The 22133-nt window shown below is 43.2% G+C and overlaps 1 protein-coding gene across 2 annotated transcripts in view; it reads left to right on the top strand.

The window, feature by feature from the left end:
• The first annotated feature begins 4296 nt into the window (after positions 1-4296).
• The window catches only part of PTPDC1 (protein tyrosine phosphatase domain containing 1), a 58846-nt gene continuing 41009 nt past the window's right edge, over positions 4297-22133 (top strand). For both annotated transcript variants that reach the window (XM_040620361.1, XM_040620362.1), the window contains exon 1: positions 4297-4341. The gene's annotated coding sequence lies outside the window, so the exon portion shown is untranslated. The remainder of the gene's footprint in view (positions 4342-22133) is intronic.

The raw sequence follows: 22133 nt of genomic DNA, 5'->3' as shown, positions 1-22133 counted from the left end.
CTAAAAATAGCTCATATTAAATTGAGAAAATTGCATTATGGCTATTTCAAACACAACTGCGATGATTATAAGGAAACAAAATCACAACTTGGATGACTGCTATGCCAGGACATTCATTTCACCAAAAAAAAGGACGTTGGAGCTGGGCTAACAGGACAAGTGCTTCAATAGAAGCCTACTGTCCGTTCAAGAGTGATTGTCCATTTATCTCCATTGCACTGGATGGATGCAGAAAGGCGGGGAAACAGTGAGTAAAGCATATACTTGAGAAGAACATAACTGGAGATGATGCCATGGAATAAAAATATTATTAAAAATAATATCTTTGATATTAACCAAAGAATACATATGGCGAAAGGTTGGAAATATGGCTTAAAGATTCATACTTATATCAGAATTTTCTTACTAATGCTCTAATTCATTGATGAGGCTACTGACTTAGTCCAATCAATCATTAATTTTCAGAGATTCAGTCTGGAAAGAGAAAAAAAAAGTGGGGATTAAAGTAAATGGAAATGCTAAAAAACAAAACAACAACAACAAAAAACCCCCATCATTTTAATGTAATCTAATTTGTGACTTTTCTATGCCCTAAGAAAAAACATTCTTTTGAAGGTGTCACCAGAAACGCCGTATCACATATCAAAAATAAGTTAAGGAGCTTCCTTGCAAGTGGCTGTAATTAGTGGCCCTCCTGGAACTTAAGAACAGAGCTGTGTTTTCATTCCCTGCCACCCACAATGTCATCTCATCTCAACAGTACTGCTCTTTATCGTGACCACCCGATAGGGCTCCCTTGTTCCAAAGTTAGTACCGCTTGGTCTAGGCAGGGTCTCCTACAGCAGGATAATGATCAAATAAGCCATGTTCAGGTACACCAAGAAGTCGCTAGAGAGATGAGAAATGACATTTTCATCTGCATTAGTTTGAAAAGGATTCTGTGTGTGATAGGCTTGTCCCAATGATACTTTTACTCTAGGGTAACAGCGAAAGGAGAGAAAGTACATGGCAGCATGTCAGTTCTAATTGACTTCCAGCGTCAGAAAATGTACATGTCCTAAAATCCACAACTTTATTCACTAGGAAAGAATGACTCAGACTCACGGGATTACATTTAGTTGATCACTAATTATCTGATTATTTTTCTTCCTTTATCAGTATTTTGACTAGAAAGCCAATATTATTGGGGTGCCTGGGTGGCTCAGTTGTTAAGCGTCTGCCTTCGGCTCAGGGCGTGATCCCGGCGTTATGGGATTGAGCCCCACATTGGGCTCCTCCGCTGGGAGCCTGCTTCTTCCTCTCCCACTCCCCCTGCTTGTGTTCCCTCTCTCACTGGCTGCCTCTCTGTCAAATGAATAAATAAATAAAATCTTTAAAAAAGAAAAGCCAATGTTATTTGGTGAGAAATGTAAAAGTGCTTAAGATCAGGGTTTATATGTAGTAACCTATTCTCTCACTTTCTAGAAAGTATGGGGCTTTGATTTCAAGGCATCAAAACTGAAGCGCACGGGCTCCAGCCTAGTTTCTGCACACGTGTCGGAGTCTCCCTGGGAAGGACGCAGGACAAAGTGAGTCGTCATCCCTCCTCCTCCAGGCCAGGGAGCGCATTTCGGTGTGGTAGCCAAAGTGGACTGGCATGCACGGTTTCCATTTCATCCCCCTAGCTGAAGCTGTGGAAACTACACTTCCCACATCGTCTGGAAGCTATGTTCTCAGTGTAAACTAGGATTGTGGGATTGGGAGAAGTAAGCTTGAGGCACAGCTACCGGCTGTGTCTGGGAATCACAACCCTAGTGCAGGTCTCCAAGGCTGAAGTTCTCCTGAGCAGTTAGTTGTTTCCTTCTGGGTGGGAGGTTGCAACAGTTTCAAGCCCTTAGAAATTTACGAACCTAAAGAATTCCTGTGTAATATGAGTAACACAGTCACCTTTTTTCCACTGGAGAAACTTGTTTTTCCATTGAAACCCTGGGAAGGTTGGTGGAACACCCCATCCAAATTGTCATAAAGAAATGATGTCTGTGTAGTCCAGATTTTCCCTAACAGTGCTGATTTAAAATACTATTTAATTTTGGGTTAGTAAATATGATCAAAGTAGGTACAGAATACATCTTTCCAAGGACTAAATACAGTCTTCATATCCACTTGTGAGGTGTGGAAATGGAGGAGTGAGACTGCAGGTTACTGAGTGGGCTGAGGAAACATCCCACACTGTACCTCTGTCCTCTGTGGTGCTTTCCACTACATTTTGTACACTTTCATGAATCCACAAGGCAGCCCCCTCGCCTGCTCTCCAGTGGGGATGTTTCAACCCTTGACTCCCCATCCTGCTACTACCCTTCTCAAACCAGATGATCCAACAGGCTTAGTTTGAGTCAATTGTCCGTCCGTTGGCTGGGGGAGCAGAGGGTGTCTAAATTAAGAATGCCACCAAGACTGCACGCAAGGTAAGGTAACTCCCCCCAAAGTAAGGAGGGAATTATGCTGGTGGCCATAGGAGGCAAATCCCCTAGAATACATGACCCGTCACGACGGCACCGTCTGACTCTTTAGGATGCTCTTCTAGTCCTCTCTTCATACCCAGAAGTCACATATGCAATACCCTTTAGCCTACACACTTTCATACCATCATTCCCTACATTTAGCTTGTCCTCTCCAGTTGGTTTTCAGGACCCCCATTCAGTTATCACCTCTTGAGGTCTTCTCTGACAACTCCCTCCTTCCTTGTCTCCCCTCTAGGGTGGATACATTTCCACACCACCCACGGTTATCCTGATGCGTCCAGGTCCTCTGTGCTCCTGTCTTTCTCCCCGTAGACTGTGGGCTCCCTACAGGCAGGGCAATGTCTAACCTACCCCACTAATCGCGCAGGCTTAATGCAGCAACAAGATTGGAGAGCCATTTAAACCAGTCCCGTTGATTATTAATAAACCCTGGTATGGGTACTATTCTCCCTCGGACACTGCTGAGACATAGCAAGTTCAACATTTTCAACTGTCTTTCAGACTCGACCATCAACAGCTTTCCTTTGACAAGGTCACTGTATGGTTTTGACATGACCATGTTTTTCCTTTGGGATATTACGTGAGGCCTGCTTCCTGAGCTGCAGGAGCGGCTGCGTCCTCGTCTCGTTATTCTTGTCCGCTCTCGAGCAGGGTGGCCCTTGTTGATGGAGCACACTGAATTCTATTCCTTAGCCCCTGTGCTTGGGACGCTGCACAGCCGCCGATACCAGGTCACGTGGTCGATCTCAAAGCCGGCTGCGCTCTAGTTTGCCACCCTGTATCAGCACCGCGGGGCCAGGAATGCCTACGTGGCAGGGTGTTTGATAGGAAAACACACGGAAAGCATCGAGCACGGGGTCAGCGGCAGAGCATGTCCTCGCCCAGTACGTAGTTGAGCCCATCCCAGAGAAGGGCTTGTTTGCCCTGAGCTGTGTGATACAGGACGACTTGCAAAGGTTTAAACCAAAACGGCGCACAAGCCAACACCAGCACGGGATGTAGCGCCCCGCTCCTTGCCTGTCTACGCGCATCCTTCCCTTCGTTTTTGGAAGGAGAGTTCCGAGGGCAGAAACGTGCTGACTGTTTCCCAGCTCGGTGACTTGATAAGTCTGTAAGACGTGGGTAGAGGCTGCGGGTGGGGGCTTTTGGAGGGCCGGAGCTCCCAACGTCTTGCCCCAGATGTGCGGTGGGAAGCCCAGCGGGGAGGACCGAGCGGAGAGCGCCTGGGTCCCTGGGGTCCCTGGCTGACCCTTCCTCTCAGGAGGGGGAGAGGCCGCCTTGCGATAAGGCTCGGGACGGTGGGGTCCGGGAGTTCTGTGACATGCTCCGGCGTGTTGGGGCAGCAGGTGCGGGGGCAACGGCCGGGCCCCACGGGGTCCCAGGACCACCGCCTGCGCCGGGGTCCTCGGGCACACCGCTGGCCAGGGGGAGTGCGGCCGTCCGGGCAGGATGGCTCGAGGGCGGGACCCAGGCCCCGGTTCCCCGTCCCGCGGGCACCGGCAGGCCGAACCCCGGGCCCTCCCCTCCCATCCTTCTGCCGCCGACCTCAGAGTCGGGCCCAGCCGCCCCGCCGCCGCCCGCTTTGAAAGCGCGCAGAGCCGCCGGCCGTATCCAGGGCCGCCTCGGGCTGCCATTGGCTGGTGAGCGTCACGTGCGGAGGCGCGCGGCAGCGATTGGTCCGGGGCGGTGGCGAGGGCGGGGCGGCGGGCGCGACCGGGGAGAGACCCGCAGCCCCTGCGCCCGCCGCGGCCGAGGTGGGCGCCGGCGGTTGTGGGGCGCACGGGGGGCGCGGCGCGCGGCAGCTGCGCGTGCGACTGCGGGAGCGTCCTCTGCGAGCGCGGTGAGTGTGGCCGGGCGGCGAGGGGGGTGGCGGCCGGGCCTGGCGGGTCTCCAGAGAGGCGGGGGTCGGCGCGGTGCCGCCTAAGCCCCGATCCCGACGCGTCGGCCGCGGGTGGAAAGCGCGTGAGGAGCGCGGGGGCGGGGGTCGTTCCGCCGTCCGCACCGGGGAAGCCGAGGCCGGGACAGAAACCCGAGCCCGCCGTGTGCGGTCCCGGAGCCCCTTGCGCACGACCCCGCCGGCGGCGGCTTGGGACGCCCGCCCGCCCCTAGTGCGGGTGGCCCTGGTGCTGGAGCCCTCAGGTGCGGGTGTTCTCAGGTGCGGGTGTTCTCAGGTGCTGGGGGGGCCCCCAGGTGCGGGTGTTCTCAGGTGCTGGGGGGCCCCCAGGTGCGGGGCCCTCCAGGTGCGGAGGTCCCCCGCTGCAGGTGCCCGGCCGGGGTCCCGGGCCGGTGCTCGGGCTGCCCCCTCTCTCCTGGCCTGGCAGGGACACCGCTGCTGGCCCTGCGGGGCTCCGGAGTGGGCGCGCTTGGTCTGGGAAAGCGCTCACGGGGCTGCTCTCCTCCTCGCTTCCCTTCTGTGTAGCGCTTCCTTCCATGCTCCTCTGACCCTCATAAAAAATCCAGGTCCAAGGCAGTTCTTTTAAAGTTAATATTAGACTTCAGCACGCCGTGGAAAAGGGCCTAGGACCCACAGATCAGCCCTGGGGCCGCCAGTCTGGCCCACCCCGCCGTGTCGCTCTGCTGTAACGAACGGCCTCCCCGCTGTTGGTCATACAGATTGTTCAAGGTCACAGCAGTTAGGAAAGTCTTCCGAGAGAGATGGGGCTTGCACGTCAAAATTCCAGTCGGAAATCTGGAAATTATCCTGAGGACAAACCCTAAATTACGGTTCTCTTAAAGGCACGTCTCATCCTTTTTGCAAACTAAAAATGCCTCAGAATCTGAAGGTTTTCCTTAGCTTTAAAATAAGCAGTACAGTAGGTGTGAAAATGTACACACTGGAATGTTTCTTTTCTAGCGACTTTATCTGTTCTTTCTCACATCACTTCAGCCTTACCAAACAATACATTTAATTATTTAGTTTACTCACCTTTTCTAAAAAGTTCGTAAGTCAAATAATCAAAACATTTCCTTGCAAATATTAACTGTGTCATTTAATGCACTTAATGTGTTGTTACTGAAAAAAATATAAAATTTTTTTTCTGGTTCCTGTGGAGGCAGCATGGAGTAGAGGATATAATGTGGGTTTTGGTTTAAGGAAGAACTGGTATTCTAATCCCAATTCCAACACTTTCTTGACCTTGGGCCACAGACTTTCTGGCAGATTCTCACTTCACTCATCTTGAAGATGGGGCAGTGCCTCCAGGGTTTTTTTTCTTTTTTAATAATAATTTTTTATTATATTATGTTAGTCACCATACAGTACATCCCTAGTTTTTGATGTAAAGTTCCATGATTCATCACTTGCGTATAACACCCAGTGTACCATGCAATACGTGCCCTCCTTAATACCCACCATCAGCTTATCCCATTCCCCTACTCCCCTCCCCTCTGAAGCCCTCAGTTTGTTTCCCAGGGTTGTTTTTTTGTTGTTTTTTTAAGATTTTATTTATTTATTTGACAGAGATAGAGACAGCCAGTGAAAGAGGGAACACAAGCAGGGGGAGTGGGAGAGGAAGAAGAAGCAGGCTTCCAGCAGAGGAGCCTGATGTGGGGCTTGATCCCGGAACACCGGGATTACGCCCTGAGCCAAAGGCAGACGCTTAACGACTGAGCCACCCAGGCGCCCCTGTTTCCCAGGGTTTTATCTGAGACTGGGTAGAAAGCCCTCGGAGAGTACTAAGCACAACTGTTTTTCTACTGTCCTCTTTCTCCTTCACTGTTTTTAGAGCAGATTTGTGAGTTCTAATCTTGCTGTAATATTCAATGTCATTTTCATTTCCAAAAAAGATGCAATTTATTTTTGAGAATCTACTCTGTGTGAGGCATTAAAAAAAATCCATAAAAATAATAATGGGCCACCTTTTAAATTTTTTTGAGAAATCTGAAGGGATGGACTATTTAACTCCTAATCATGTTTTCCTTTCTATGACCAAAATCACCCATTTGTTAAGTCAGTAAATATATATGAACACTTTTTAGTATTGGGCCTTATGTTAGGTAGAGGGGATATATCAGTGAAGAAGGCAGACAGGGTCCCTGATCTTACAGAAATTATATAGGAAAAAAAGCAATAAGCAAATAAAACAAGGTAATTACAGATTGTGATAAATGCTTGAACAATAAAACTATACAGTCTCTGAATGTTAACATGATGAGGAAACGTGTTTCTGAGTTTAATTTGTAACAAAATAGTGGTTGGAAAATTCTCTTAAACTCTTTTGAGTCTCAGTTAAGCTTATTAAAAGTACATTGTTTTTGTTTTTGTTTTTTAAGATTTTATTTATTTATTTGACAGAGAGAGACAGCCAGTGAGAGAGGGAACACAAGTAGAGGGAGTGGGAGAGGAAGAAGCAAGCTCTTAGTGGAGGAGCCTGATGTGGGGCTCGAACCCAGAACGCTGGGATCACGCCCTGAGCCGAAGGCAGATGCTTAACCACTGTGCTACCCTACATTGTGTGGGGTGCCTGGGTGGCTCAGACGGTTAAGCATCTGCCTTTGGTTCAGTCATGATCTCCAGGTCCTGGGATCGAGCCCCACGCCAGGCTCCCAGCTTCTTCTCCCTCTGCCTCTCCCCCGCTTTGCTCTCTCTGTCTCTCTTTCTCTCAAATGAATAAAGAAAAATCTTTAAATAACAAAATAAAATTACAATTAAAAAATAAAAGTACATTGTCAGAAAATAGGAAACTTCAGGACAATAAATAAGCACAGTTGAAGATTTCGCAGGTCTAAAATATTTTTACAGTTGATCTAAGAGATGTAACTTACGTTTGTTACATAAAAATGTGAATGCTTTGATAGTTCTTTGGCTTAATTTCTAAGAAGTTATAATCTTATTCTTTCTTGGAAATCATTTTCTTTAATGGCAATTAGAATGGACACCTAGTTTGGTAGAAAATTGTGGCCCCAAAAATCTTTCTCCGTGGTCTCTAAAATTATTTTTTAAGATTTATTTATTTATTTATTGTAGAGAGCACGTGAGCAGGGAGAGGGGCAGAGGGAAAGGGAGAGAAGCAGACTTCCTGCTGAGCACGGAGCCCCATGTGGGGTTCTATCTCACAAACCTGAGATCGCAACCTGAGCTGAAACCAAGAGTCAGACGCTTAACTAACTGAGCCACCCATGCACCCCTCCATGGTCTCTAAAATTTATTTTAGTATATGTGCTGCCAAAGTGAGCACTCTCTAAAATTTCTTGATTGTTAAACCCATGAGAATTTTGATACAAACAGTGAGTATGGGCTGACCATTAAACAGGTGTCTGAGGGAACAGCTAGCCCGGAACCTTAGACATAATGTATAAGTTACCTGTTTTTATGTTTCTGGTTGATCAGTGATAAGTCTGATCACAGCAAACTGAACAAATTGTATTTTTAAGGAAAATGCATTTCGTAAGTAACTAGTTGCAACGATGAAAACTTGAAACTCCGTAACTACTTACACTTGCATGAAGAAAAATGCTAGCAGGGTTTCTGCTTATTATTTTCTATCTTCTCAAGTTTGTTATTAGTCACATTTTCTGGGCTATCTAGTTAAGTATTTGTACATGACTTTTTTGTCATGGTTTAAAACCTAGCAGTTGTCCTCTTGGGTAGTAAACCTTATGATTTTAGTCCATAACATTTTGAGTGTCAGGTTCCACCAGAGGGCCGTTGCCTAGCCTCATTCTAGCTGCTGTCAAAGAGCACTTCTGCTCCTCGTTCCTTCTATGTGGGCGTGAACACTGTCTGTCTCTGGTCAGACCTTCCTGTCTGGATGCTGTCCTGATTTTAGCATAGGAGCTGGTCACCGCAGGTGGATATTAGCTGGGAGAAAGCCCACTCGTAGTTCCTTGAGGAAATGAAAGCATGCCTTCTTGGTCTTGTAGCCATTTCTATTGGCTACAGTCCAAGCAGTACCATCTCTTCTCCTGCACGGTTAATCTAGTAATTTGTGTGCTCAACCCTTCGAAAGGAAAGTTGTCTGGCCTTATATATGAACTCAGGACTTTATTCCATCAAAACCTTTTTGAGCATTTACTATGTGCCAGACATTGTAACGCTTTAAATGGATCTATTAGTGATAGATTTAGTGGTAAATTCTTGTATGTTTAAGAAGGGCCACGCCATCTTAGCTACTCATGGAAACATGTTCTCATGTAGAATCGTGCCTTTGCAAAGTCAATCCTGAGGCGTTACCTTTATAGTTTATAAAGACTAAACTTTAGGTAAGTCTAAAGAGTTTACATTTTCTCCATTTTGTTAAAGTCAAAAATCTTATGTTTTAGGAATTAAATTGCTTAGTAGTTTAGTGTTGTGAGCGTATTTTTATTTTATTCTGTTCCCAATTCTGTTTTACAAGAAGTTTGCATATATGGGGCGCCTGGGTGGTGCAGTCGTTAAGCGTCTGCCTTCAGCTCAGGGCGTGATCCCAGAGTCCTGGGATCGAGCCCCACATCAGGCTCCTCTGTTAGGAGCCTGTTTCTTCCTCTCCCACTCCCCCTGCTTGTGTTCCCTCTCTCGCTGGCTGTCTCTCTCTGTCAAATAAATAAATAAAATCTTAAAAAAAAAGTTTGCATATAATATATATATATATATTTTTTTTTTTTTTAAATAATGTATTTTCCTTTAAAGGTAATATGTACTTAGTGTCAAATTTAGGAAGTATCGATAATCAGAAGATAAAATATACCCTGTTAATATTTTGATATGTATTCTTCTAATCTTCTATGTACATATTTATATGTTTCTTTTATAAAAATCAGATCATACTCTACATTCTATTTTATAGTTTGTATTTTTTTCTAGTATTATATGGTAGATAAATATGCTTTTTGCTCACAAGATTCTGATTCTTTTTAAGCAGGTGTTTTATTGCTAGAATACGGACCAGAGAATCCATTTATTAAATTGCTTTACAGGATAAATTTAGAAGTCCAAATCACCAATCCAGGAACAAACTCCAGTTCTCTGTTCCTTTCCTTCCCTAATTCTGGCCCCTAGCCTTATTGCGTGGCGCCCCCGCCCCCTCTGGACTACAGCGGCTCTGTTTGGGAGCCTCTGAAGGAAGGTTACCCAAGAAGTCACCCATCAGTAACACCGTAGGTTCTCTTCAAACCTTGTCAGCGAGTCCTTCAGAATTTTTATCTTTTACTTCATTTGCTGGAGGCAAAGCATGGAGAGTATACTTGGGAGGATTTGGGGTCAGTACAGGAAAGTAAAATCACATGCTGGAATTTTTTCTGAGAATTGTAGGGAAAGGGGAGGAAGCTGACTGTAAATATGTTTAGAGTTGAGTAATAAATATTCAAGTTTAAAATTTTTGTGTCCCAAAGAAAATGTCCCAGTGTTTAAATTCCACTTAGCCTTTTGTATATTACCTCAGACTTACTAGCAATTTTGTTGTATCTATCACTGATGTGCAAATGTATTTGACTATTAAATTATGGCTGTTTTGAAACACACAGTAGTTCTGTCTTCATCCCCAATGAGAAATTATAAATAAATGACTCAGGCCACAGATTAAATTTATAATAGACATTAAGAACAATGGTAGGAATGTATTTTAACATACAGCATGAAAGTAAATACCTAAAACTGTACATAATGATAACCAGTACAACTATAGAATCTTTTGAAAAAATAGAAATGTCATTCCTATAAAAGTAAAACCTTACAGAATATAAACATTCAGAAAATACTGATAAGCCAGAAAGAAAAGAAAACTTACAGTTCCATCACTGTTAATATTTCATTAGTTTACTTTGTCTTTGATAATCTACAATGGGTTTATTCATAATGGTCGTATAAAAGGGCAGCTCTCCTGTGCGTGCTTTACCTTCTTTATTTGCCGTGAACATGTATCTATTGTATATTATCTGTTTTGAACCTGTTCCATGAATGAATGGACTTACTTTAAGGTCAGAACCTTTGATCTAGTCTGTTTATAAACCACAGCAGATTTTGACTTTGGATATCTTCAGACATCTGGCTCGTCATGTATCTTTAGGGAAAGGTATGAGTGAACTAACTTTTTAAGTTTGTGTTAGTCATTTGAGTAATAACTGAACAATAGCAAAATAAATAAGTACTAATGGAAAACATAGGAATATATTAGGGGAAAAAAAGTCAGCCATACTCTCTTGCCAACATTTAGTCTCTTTCAGGTCCTTTTGCTCTGCCTGATTATTCGTACATACTAAGTGTATAACTTTTGTGTTTGACTTTCTTTAATAGAGATGTTTTATCATTTCAAGTCAATTTTTAATATTATAATATGTTCCTGAAATGACGTACTGCTGCTCCAGCCAACCCGTCTTCCCCAGCGCCAGCTCCTGCAGGCTGTGCTCCTGCTAGCCGGCACCTACCTTGAACTAGGTCCTTTATAGGGCTCACTGTCGTCATTGCTGTCATTCCTTGAATACTGCTTGGGCTCCTTGCTTTATGTCAGTGGCCTACCCAAACAAGCTCGCCTTCACCATGTCTGTAAACACTGTCATCACACTGTTCTCTCCCTTTCTCCTCCGTAGCTGAGCTCATTTCCTCCACCCCCAGCTGACTGATCTCCACATTCCCTCCATAAGGCTGTTTTGCAAAAGTCCTAGCATGCATCCAACTTAGCCAACATGTACTAATTTTGTCAGTGTAAAGCTGTACAGAATCAACTGTTTTCTTTCCTTTGAGCAAAAGCTCATTGAAAGCAGAGATGAGAAGCAGGAGCACAGGGGAGGTTTTCTTCTCTCAGTGATTAGTTATGTGTGTTTCCTGGTGCACATGGGAAAAGCATTCTCATTTAGATAATTTTCTTCTCTTCCATCTGACGCAACAATTTGATATTTCAAAACAGGGATACAGAATGCTAATTACGTGTGGATTTTTAAAGTGTGAATGCACTTAACTGTCTAAAATTCTAGAAGGTGACCGTGGAATGATTGTGCTTCTTAGTGCCCGCCGGAGTCTTGTTTCCTACTTGCCTGTCACTTGGGTTAGGGGTAGACCCCTTGAGTCAGACTACAAAGTTCCCCATGTTCACGTAGACAATAAAACGGAACTTTTTCCTTATGTTAAATTTTAGACTTTTAAATTCTATACTTTTAAAAAAACTAACTTTTCTAGTTGATTATAACAATATAGAATGGAAGTAATATCCTTTTGTCACATAAGTGGTGAAATTTATTGGTGTCAACAGAGTGAATCCCGTTGCATTGGGCATTTGGGGAAGAGATTGTAACATACATTCATCACTTACTTTGTGCCAGACGTGGCGCCCAAGTCAGCCTGTTACAGCGTCTGGCCTTCATCCTAAGCTGTCCTTCAGGCCATGCAGGTCAGGAACTGTTTTATTTATTCTCATATTCCCCCATGTCTCTAGAGTTTTTGGTACCTGCTAGGGGCTCAAATATTTATTATATTGCATCAGACTGTTCATGTGAATCCCAGGGCATCTTGGCCTCTTCCCCTCTAAAGTATACTCTAGTTTGTCCCTTTTAATTTATGTTCCTGGTATATTCTGCCCTCCTACTTTGAAAAAAAATATACCTGCACAATGACACAGTTTTATATTATGGAGCATGTCAAAGGTTTCTGTTACTAGATAGTTATAGTTGAAAACTGCACATTTTCTTGCTCAAATTGTTCCAGCTTTTGCCATTGGGACTCTTTTATTTGGTTTCTTTATCTCTTTGACATATTCCCAGCAGTTTGTGTTTTGAGCACTTCCCTGCTTTCTTGTATATTCCCTGTTCTAGGCCTAAAATCAGCCATTTCAACAAGGGACTCTAGATCCTTTTCCTGGAGAATGGTATTAAAACCCAGGATTTGCTCTGATGTGCTCATTGCTACTGGGGTGTCATTGCTTTTAGGTCCTATCAGTGAGCAGAGCTAGGAAATGAATACCTGTGTATGCGTACATCGCTATTATTTTTACTTTTACTCATCAGTTTCTGTATTTTTTTAAAGATTTTATTTATTTGACAGAGAGAGAGACACAGCGAGAGAGAGAACACAAGCAGGGGGAGTCGGAGAGGGAGAAGCAGGCCCCCGCTGATCAGGGAGCCCGATGTGGGGCTCCATCCCAGGACCGTGGGATCATGACCTGAGCCAAAGGCAGATCCTTAACTGACTGAGCCACCCAGGTGCCCCCATCAGTTTCTGTATTAAACTAAACAGGAGTGCCCACTGATGTCTCAAATTCAGTGACTCCTGAACCTCATGGTTCATTCTAGTCTTTCCCCCTTTACTTACCTGTTCTCTCTAACTTTCCACTCCCAGCAGTGAGAAACGTGGCTTCTGCCATTCACCATGTTTTTACTTATTTTTTTCAGTCCCAGTATATGCGTACAGCACTATCAAAGTCGTTAACCAGCACCTCCATGAGAAACAGTATTTCCAGCTATAGTTGGGAATGTACAGTTCCTTCTGTTCTGTCTTTCAGTTTCTAGTCATTTCCAAACTTATTCAGGTCCTTTTCTCCCATCCTCCCCATGAGTTTATGTCATACATTTGTAATACAGTTAAATTCTTTTTTTAAAGCTTTGTTCATTGAGAGAGAGCGAGCAAGCAAGCTTGTGCACACGTGAGCAGGGGAGGGGCAGAGGGAGAGAGAGAAAATCTGAAGCAGGCTCCACACTGCGTGCAGAGACTAAAGCAGGCTCGATCCCATGACCCTGAGATTGACCTGAACTGAAATCAGGAGACGGACACTTAACTGACTGAGCCACCCGAGTGTCCCATAATACAATTAAATTCTTTTGTCATAGTCTGCATCCCCCTTCTCTCCACTCCTCACTTGATTTTTTAATTTGCATTTTAAAATACTGCATTAAAGTTTATTCTTTGTGCTATAAAGTAGTTCTAGGGGTTTTGACGAGTGGATAACATTATGTATCCATCGCTGTAGCTGCCTTCTGAATGGCCGTACCGTGCTGCACTCATTCCCACCAGCAGGGAAAGTGGGTTCCTGTTGCTTTCCACCCCTGCCGGCACTTGATATTGCTAGGTTTTCTCGTGTTTTTGTTTTTTGCTATTTTTGCTATTTTGTTTTTTGCTATTTCTCGTGTTTTGTTTTTTGCTCTTCTGACAGATGTACAATGGTGTGTCACTGTGGTTGTAGCTAGCGTCCCTATACTGAGCATCTTCGCATAGGTTTCTTTTCTTTTTTCCTTTTTTTTTTTTTTTAAGATTTTATTTATTTATTCGACAGAGACAGAGACAGCCAGCGAGAGAGGGAACACAAGCAGGGGGAGTGGGAGAGGAAGAAGCAGGCTCCCAGCGGAGGAGCCCGATGTGGGGCTCGATCCCAGAACGCCGGGATCATGCCCTGAGCCGAAGGCAGACGCTCAACCGCTGTGCCACCCAGGCGCCCCCGTAGGTTTATGTTCATCTGTAGATCTTTAGGAGGTATCTGTGCAGATCTTTTGCCCAATTTTTTTTGTTTCAGTAGAAAGTAAAAAATATAACAAGGTTTTATTTTTAATTCCAAAGTAAAGCTCAAACCATACAGAAGTGTATAAAGGGACTCAAACAAGACAAACACTCCCTTTTTTGCTCCAAATGTAAATCTTTTAAAGCTGGTATTAACAGACCAACCCATGTGCTGCCAGTTTCCCCCATGCTTCTAATGCACAAATGCATTTTTCTATCATTTTGAAAATTTTTACAGATAAATGTAACTAGGCAAAAATTATTACTCTGCAAGTTGCTTTTTATTTTTTATATTATCACTATTATAGTCAGTTTTCCAGCTCAGTGCATGTGAGTACCCTCGGAGTGTACACTCAGTACACCAGCTAACTTAGTGGAAACATGCCTGGTTTGTATTCCATGAGAAATATATGCTAGAATTTGCTCAACCATTTCCTACTCAAAAGTATTCAAATTAATACCAGTTTCTTTTCTACAAGAAAAATACTACAGCAGCCACAGTTTATACACACTGATGGCCTTTTCATTTTTTTTCTTAAATAAAAATATGATATGTAGATATCTATAAGATCTCTCATTATCCAACTGATATATGAGCAGGAAATAGTCCTCCTGCAAACGTTAAGCTATTTTCTCTCTATCCTGGAACCTGTCCTTCCTGCCATCATGCTCTCCCTCCCACCCCCGCCCTCCCCTTACCCTCTCTCTCTCATTTTGCCAATTTAAAAAAATTGAGTTGTCTTCTTATTTTTTTTTTTTAAAGATTTTATTTATTCATTCGACAGAGACAGAGACAGCCAGCGAGAGAGGGAACACAAGCAGGGGGAGTGGGAGAGGAAGAAGCAGGCTCATAGCAGAGGAGCCTGATGTGGGGCTCGATCCCATAACGCTGGGATCACGCCCTGAGCCGAAGGCAGACGTTTAACCGCTGTGCCACCCAGGCGCCCCGAGTTGTCTTCTTATTATTCAGCCTAAAAGTTCTTGGCATATGCTGGGTGCATGTCCTTTATCAGATGTGGGTTTTGCAGATATTTTCTCCCAGTCTGTCTTCTCATCCTCTTCACAGTGGCTTTCACAGTGTTCAAGATTTTCATTTTAATTAAATCCAACTTAAAAGTTTCTTCATTCATAAATTTGCTTTTGCTTTGTACTTAAAACTCATAATGCAGATTTCCCCCTGTGTTTTCTTCTAGAATTTTATAGTGTCTGCGTTTTACATGTAGGTCAGTGATCCATTTTGAGTTAATATTTGTGTGAGGTTCAGTTTCTTACATATATACTTCCGGTGTCTGGCATCACTTGTTGAAAGGCTGGTCTTTCCCTACTAAATTGTCTTTGCACCTTTGTCAAAAATTGACTGTGTTTTTGTGGGTCTGTTTCCAGGCTTTGTTGTGTACCATTGATGGATGAGTCATTCTTTTGCCCCTCTGTGGTCATTCCTGTACCTTTATAGGAAGTCTTGAAATCAGGTAGTACGAATCCTCCAATTTTGTTCTCCCTTTCTAGAATTGAATTGGCTGTTCTAATACCTTTACTTGTTCATGTAAGTGTTAGAATAAGCTTAAGTATGTTTCCAAAAAGCTGGCTAAGATTTCAATATTAATTGTATTAAGCTAAGGGAGACTTGACATCTTTACTGGGTTGAGTCTTCCAATTCAAGAACACCAATCCTCTACATACGTTGTTACCTCCATATCTAAGAACTTTGTTTTGGGGGATGCTATTATAAATGTATTGTTTTTTAAAATTCATATTCCAAGTATCCATTGCTGGTATATAGGAAAACAGTCGACTTTTATATCTTGATTATGTACCTTTCAGCTTTGCTAAATTCACTTATTATGTACAGAAATTATTTGGTAGATTCTTTGGGGTTTTCTGCATAGACAGTTTTGTTGTTTGTGAATAAAGACAGTTTTATTTCTTTTTATCCAATTTGTGTACCTTTTATTCATTTTTCTTGTCTGATTATACTAGCTAGGAATTTTAGTATGAAGTTGAATTAGAAGTGGTGAGAGAGGACATCCTTGCTTCATTCCTGATCTTAGGGAGAAAACTTACCATCTCACTATTTAGTATGATGTTAGCTGTGATTTTTAAAAATAGTCTTTAATAGGTTAAGGAAGTTCCTTTCTAAGTTTTTTGGGAGTTTTTTTTTTTTTTTTTTGAAGATTTTATTTATTTATTTGACAGAGACAGAGACAGCCAGCGAGAGAGGGAACACAAGCAGGGGGGTGGGAGAGGAAGAAGCAGACTCCCAGCGGAGGAGCCCGATGCGGGGCTCGATCCCAAGACCCTGGGATCACGCCCTGAGCCAAAGGCAGAAGCTTAATGACTAAGCCACCCAGGCGCCCCTTTTGAGAGTTTTTATCATGAATGGATGTTGAACTTTCTGCTGCATATATTAATATAATCCTATCTTTTTTATTTTTTATTATTATTTTTAAAGATTTTATTTATTTGAGAGAGAACAGGAGAGAGACCAAGAGAAAGCACAAGCAGGGGGAGCAGCAGAGAGGGGGGAGGCATGCTTCCCACTGAGCAGGGAGCCTGATGTGGGGCTCCATCCCAGGACCCCGGGATCACAATCTGAGCTGAAGGCAGCCACCCAACTGACTAAGCCACCCAGATGCCCCATCCTATCTTTTTTTTTTTAAGATTTTACTTATTAGAGAGAGAGCGAGAGAGAGAGAGAGCGCAGGATCAAGAGAGCACAAGCAGGGAGAGGCTGAGGGGCAGAGGGAGAGGGAGAAGCAGACACCCCACTGAGCAGGGAGCCCAACTCAGGGCTGGATCCCAGATCCCCAGGATCATGACCTGAGGTGAAGGCAGACACTTAACCGACTGAGCCACCCAGGCATCCCAATCCTACTTTTTTTCATTCAGTCTGTTGATATGATGAATTACATTGATCGATTTACAGATGTTGAATCAGCCTTGCATTGTTGGAATGAACCCCATGTGATCATGATGTAGTGCCCTTTTTATATAGTCAATTTGCTGGATTCAACCTGAGCTGAAGGGAGATGCTTAACCGACTGAGCCACCCAGATGCCCCTCATTTCCCCCTTTTAATCAAGATCTTTCCCCAAAAGCATCACTGGTCCTGAGTCAGGTTTTCTGTTTTTAGTGGTTTTGTCCCTTGGTGCCAGGAAGGACCTTTCCTGGTTGTCCTGGCCTGCATCAGATGGAAGGTGCATAGCAATTGAAAGTACTTAAGACCACAGTTGAGTAACCAGGAGAGTGAGGAAGGAGAAACTCCCAGGTACTTCCCATCTAAAGTCTCTGTTTTCTCAAGGTTGTATGTGTTGGAAACCATCTTGAAGCATGAACCAGAATCACCTTATTGGGCACATCGTTTTTGCAAAAGTTTGACAGGTAATAAAATGCAAAACTTGGGGCGCCTGGATGGCTCAGTTGGCGGAACGTCCAACTCTTGATCTCAGGACCTGATCTCAGGTTTGTGAGTTAAAGCCCTGTGTTGGGTGTGGAGCCTACTTTTAAAAATATGCAAAACTTAAAAACAGTTATACACAGAAAAAATAATATGACAACTCCACATTATGCTATGGTCTCGACAAATGTTGCCAGTTGAGACTTCGTGATGCCGTCAGTGAGTGTGACTAACTCTGAGGACTGAGGACGGTGCGCACGGTGCCAAGTGTTGTAACACCCGCCACACAGCGCACATTTGTCGAAGCACCTGACCGGTAAAACGGGTTCTCTGATCGCCGTGAAGTTTGAGAGGGGTCCCCAGGTAGGGGTTCTCTTTCTCACAGAATTTGAGCCACAGAAGAAGCAGTGGCCTGTCTGCAAGGGAAAGCTTCGGTCCAGTGACAAAACATACAGACCATGACTAAAATGTATTTCTATCCCTGAGATACAGAAGCGACATCAGATCCATTTGCCAAATGTGGAATGGCCCATCAGGCCGTCCGGGGTCTGGGAGCAGCGCAGTTCTCCCCGAACTATGCTTTGAACAGGCGGGACAAGCCAGATAGGCACTTTCTGTGGCCCTATTACCTCTCCCCCACCAATACTGGTTCCTGAATGCTATCGCTGTGTCAGGAAACCAATGGTTTAAAGCACGTACGGTGGTAAGTAGTGGGAATTTTGGAACTTCTGCTGGGCACCTTGTTATTTGGTCCAAACCAGAAGACTTCTTTCTTTTTATCAAACCAACAATTATTAGATTGCCAATACTGTTTTTCCTTTTCAGGGGCCAATTTTTGGGGCCTCCTGGTCAGTTTTTCCAAATGATCATTTGGGAGAACATCCCTTTGGACCATGATAGAGGTCTGGCTATTGGTTTCCTTGAGAGTAGCTTTTTTTTTGCCCAGAAATATCAGTGAGGTGATTTCCTGTGGCCTCCAGAGAGTCACTTCCAGAATGCCCAGGAACTTTAATAATGGCCAGAGCAGCCAGCGAAAATATGGCGTGTAATAAATTTTGGATATAGCCTTTTAAAATTTTATCTCCATTGGAGGTAAACCTCACTGTTTCCACAGTATTTCAAAGTCATGAGCTACTGGAAGGCATACCAGCTGTGGGTATAAATGCTTGTTGTTTTACCCTCAGCTAGGGTGTCAGGCTCAAGTCAGGGCATACAATTCAGCCTGTTTGGCTGAAGTAGCCAAAGGTAAATGTGCTGCCTCAGTGACTTCAAAGGGAGTTCCCATAGCACATCCAGCAGGATATTTAACAATTTCATCCTTTAAATAAGAACCATCAGTAAACCATTAAAAACCTGCATTTGATCTGCAGAGAAATTCCTCTAGATTGTCACAGGGTATCAAAAGGTGATCTGTCAGCATCAAGCAGTCGCGAGGGAGGGAAGAGTAGCAGGGTTAAGCCTACTGCAGTGAGGAAGAGTTGTACGAGCGGCAGTTAGCAGGAGGGTGTCAGGAGGTGCAGCGACTGGCTGACAAGTATCGAGTGTGAGGCGAATTCAGGAGGGCTTCTACTGCATGGGGCACAGGGATGGTTAGAGGGGACCCCGTGACTATTCTACAGTGGCCTTCACTAAGAGGACAGTGGCAGGAATGACTGCGAGGCAAGGGGGGATATACCTGAGCCATATTCAGGTCTGGTTGTTGGCTGTAATGCCCTATGGGGTGGTGATGGTCCCCCGTGGAGTGAGCACTCCAAGGGCATTCCCTCCTCTCACAGACAAAGAGGAAAAAGGGAAGTTGATAGCTAAGATGTCCAAAGGCAGGGGCCTTATTATGCTTTTCCTTAAAGTCGCAAAAGGTCTGTCATCCTGATCTTTCCAAATAATCGGGTCAGGTTTGTTGATTTTCAGTAAAGCATGTAGAGGTTGAGCCGTAAGAGAGTTTGGGATCCAATTTCGACAGTAGTCAGCTAGTCCAAGAAAATCTCGTCATTGGTGCTTAGTTTTGGGTTTAGGGATGTTCAGGATGCCTTGAAGTCTCCCTGGATGCAAATTTAGTCCTGGTTCTGAGATGAGGGACCCTAAATATAGAACCTGAGTTTGAACAAACCGCAATTTTTCTTTGGAGATTTTATGTCCCTTTAAGGGCAAAAGTTTTAACAGATGAACGTTGCCTTCCTGTGAAGAGGTCTGAGAAGAGGAGCGGAAGAGTGGATCATCTATGTACTGAAACGAAGTAGAGCCTGCAGAAAACTTTCTGTCGTCTGAATCCACCTTTAAGTTTGTGAAAAGTAAGAAGGACTCCGAGAAACCTTGGGGCATGACTGTCCAGATGGATTTTAATTCTTCCCAAGTGAAAGCAAAAAGATTTTGGCTGTCCTTATCTGCTGGAATACTGAAAAATGCATAGATGAGTTACAGTGAAAAATGTGGTTTCAGTCGGGTTGGGTGGCAGTATGTATGGGGTTAGGAACAGCAGGGTGCTGAGGGATAGCAGTGGTATTTATTAGCTCGGGATCCTGGACAAACCTTCATCCTCAGCCACTGAGTGTTCTCACAGGTAAACTAGAGATATTGCAGGAACTAGTGCAGGAGATAATGAGGCCCCGAACCTTGTAATCTTCTGTTATGGACTTGATGCCTTGAAGGGCTGCTTTATTTATGGGGTTTTGGTTAGTTCTGGGGAGAGATTTGGAAGGATCCGTTTGAATCTTGATGGGAGCTGCACTGTGGATTCCGCCAATATCTGTTGGAGATTTTGCCCGTAAGGAGGATGGCAGCTGATCTAATAGGAACAAAGGATTAGAGTCTTTGGAATTAGTTCCAGTTAGTTCAGAGACAGAGCAAAGAAAAGATGTTGAAGGGCATTTGATTTAACTTCATATAAATGGAGTTACCTGTATGTACTCTTTTCTGTCTGCCTTATTTAGTAATTTATTTCATCTTATCTTGCTTTTGCATCTTTGTCAAAAATCAGTCGTCCAGCAGGTGTGGGTATATTTTTGGACCTTCTTTTTTTTGTCCCATTGCTCCATTTATCTGGCTTTAAGCCCCTTCACTGTTTTTATTACTGCTGTTAGAAATTAAGTAGTGTTAGATGGACAACTTTTTCTTCTTTTTCTTTTCTTTTCTTTTTTTTTTCAAGATTTTATTTATTTATGTGACAGAGAGACAGCCAGGGGAGTGGGAAAAGAAGAAGCAGGCTCCTAGCAGAGGAGTCCGATGTAGGACTCGATCCCGGAACGCCGGGATCACGCCCTGAGCCGAAGGCAGATGCTTAACGACTGCACCACCCAGGCGCCCCCAACTTTTTCTTCTTTTTCAATGGTGTTTTGGCTGCAGGGGATCCTTGCATGTCCGTATGTTTCATAATTGGCTTTCGATTTCTACAAAAAGCTTCATGGGATTTTGGTTGAGCTTGTGATGGCTATGTTGGTCGTTATGGGGAGAACTGGTATCTTAACTAGTCTTCTGAACTATGAACACAGTAGATCTTGCCCCCCCTTTTTAGGTCCTCTGTAATTTTTCTCAGTAGTGCTTTATAGTTTTCAGTATGCAACCTCTTTATCTCTTTTATCAGATATATCCCTAAATATTTCATATTTTTCCATGCTATTGTAAATGTGTTTTAATTTTAATTTTGTTATTTATTCTCATTATATAAGAATGTGATTAATTTTTATATATTGATATGTATACCATAGCCTTGCTAAATTGGCTTACTATTTCTAATAGTTTTTTTTGTGGATAGATTGCATCAAACCTTCTATGTAGATAATATGTCATCCTTGAATAAATGTAATTTTACTTTTTCCTTTCCAGTATGAAAGCCTTTCACTTCTTTTTCTTGTATTATTGATCTGGCCTCCATACTGTGTTAAATAAAAATGACAAGAGTGGATGTGCTTGTCTAGGGGGGAAATACATTGAGTTGAATGAAATCTCAACATATCAAAAATTTGTGGGCCCTCTAAAGCAGTGCTGAGAGAAGGTGCAAGCCTGGTTCAATATTCAGAAATCATTCAGGGTAATCCACTATATCAACAGGTTAAAGAGATAAAAATCATATATTTGTATCAGTTGATGCAGAAAAAGCATTTGACACAATTAAACAGTGACACATTATTAAAAACTCTCAGAAAATTAGGAGTAGGGGGAACTGACTCAACTTGAAAAAGAGCATTTTTAAACAGTTTATAGAAATAAAACTATAATTTAATTCAAGCTTATAGAAATAAAACTGGGTTTGTGTATTATCTTGTATCTTGCCAACTTGCTGAACCACTTATCAGTTTTGAATTTTTTTTAGTTGATTTCTTAGAACTTTCTAAATACAACATCCTATCTGAAAGTAGAAATAGTTTTACTTCTTTTCCAGTATGGAAGCCTTTTATTCCGTGTTCTTGCATTATTGCACTGACTGGAACCTCCATTACAATGTTGAGTAGATACAGTAAGAGTACATATCCTTGTCTTACTCATGATCTTAGGAGAAAGCCCTCCATCTTTCTGTAAATCATGATGTTAGTTGTGGATTTTTCATAGATGTCCTTTATCAGGTTGAGGAAATTCCCTCCTACTGCTAGTTTATTGAGTGTTTTTACCTTGAGAGGATGTTGGATTTTGTCAAATGATTTTTCTGTGTCCGTTGAGATGATCATGTGGTTTTTGTCTTTTATTATTGATATATTACATTGATTTTTGAATGTTAAACCAACCTTGCATTCCTGAGATAAATTCCACTTGCTCATGGTGTATACACTTTTCTATATGTTGTTGGATTCATTTTGCTAACATTGAGGATTTTGCCTCCATATTTAAAAGAGATGTTGGTCAATAGTTTCTT

The sequence above is a fragment of the Ursus maritimus genome, unplaced genomic scaffold (genome assembly GCF_017311325.1).
Source record: "Ursus maritimus isolate PB19 unplaced genomic scaffold, ASM1731132v1 scaffold_34, whole genome shotgun sequence".
NCBI lineage: Eukaryota > Metazoa > Chordata > Mammalia > Carnivora > Ursidae > Ursus > Ursus maritimus.
Note: the sequence above shows the minus strand (reverse complement) of the source record. Positions and strands in the feature narration are given on the sequence as shown.